Below are 1,188 nucleotides of genomic sequence, written 5' to 3' on the forward strand. Positions count from 1 at the left end.
TGAGTATTGTGTAAAATTAGCTTATAGTACTCCAGATTTTATGCTGTTCTTTTCTTTTCTTTTTCTTTTTTCTCTTTGGTTTTTGGATCACAGCCGGCAGCACTCGGGGGTTCCTCCTGGCTCTCCGCTCAGAAATCGCTCCTGGCAGGCTCAGGGGACCATATGGGGTGCCGGGATCTGAACCACCGTCCTTCCACATGCAAGGCAAATGCCCTCCCTCCATGCTATCTCACTGTCTCCTATGCTGTTATTTTCTTCTTTATTTTTTTTTTTTACTTCTGTTCTTTGCTTTAGTATCAGATTTCTCTCTTTTTATTGTACGGTGTCAGGTGGCCAATCTCTGATGTCTTCTTTGTCTGAGGTCTATGCATGTGGGTACTAGTGTAGGGTCAAAAGGAAGTTACCTTATCTGTAACCCCTTTTCTGTGTTTGCTATCTCTGCCCTAGGATTTCCAGAATTTGATTAGTTACACCTCATACAGGTGGATTTAAAATGTCCCACTTGTATTATCTAGATGACCTAGCATCATTCCCTCCTACTTCCACAGTAACAGTGCTATTTATGCAAAACCTAAAAACATGCCAAGCAATCTGAATACTGTTATTATAGTGTAATCTTACACCTCAGAATGGTGAACAATTCAAGTTGAGTGACTTCCCAATGACCTCTGGGAAGGCAGAGAGAAAAAAAGAAAATGTTACAATCTTAGCAAATGTCAATCATATTTATATAAGATGTTCATTAAACATTTCCATCACAAATATCCCAAGTGTCCTTCCTCCCCACCCTGGTGAAGATTTTTTTATATATATATAAAAATCAAAAGAAAAAGAAAAGAAAAGATAAGGCCTCCCAATGCTTATCACAGGCTTTGTTCTTTACTCTGACTGTATAGAAAAAGGAGGTACAGTAAATGCTCCCCATATACACCTCAACCTAGGCCCTTTGCCTGGTCTGTACTGTGAATGGGGGGACAAAAAAAAGATGCTCATTAAAAACTTAGGGTTAAAGTTAGCATAACAAACTTCTAGAGTTGCTTTTTAGTTCTAGAATCTAATAATATTGCAGTGGAAATATTTCCTGATAATCAAACTAAACCCATTAAAAGCATAAGAACCTGAGGGCCATTTTTTTAAATATGGGTCTATGTAAGGGCTATATACAGGATAAAGCTAAATTAAGAAAAT

General features: G+C 38.0%; 1 non-coding gene across 1 annotated transcript; it reads left to right on the plus strand.

Annotated features, from left to right (window-relative positions):
• The first annotated feature begins 847 nt into the window (after positions 1–847).
• On the plus strand, positions 848–980 carry LOC126024793 (small nucleolar RNA SNORA51). Its single transcript, XR_007500895.1, has one exon. It is a non-coding gene; the product is annotated as a small nucleolar RNA SNORA51 (small nucleolar RNA).
• Positions 981–1,188: the final 208 nt, after the last annotated feature.

Source organism: Suncus etruscus, chromosome 12, assembly GCF_024139225.1.
Source record: "Suncus etruscus isolate mSunEtr1 chromosome 12, mSunEtr1.pri.cur, whole genome shotgun sequence".
NCBI classification, from domain to species: domain Eukaryota; kingdom Metazoa; phylum Chordata; class Mammalia; order Eulipotyphla; family Soricidae; genus Suncus; species Suncus etruscus.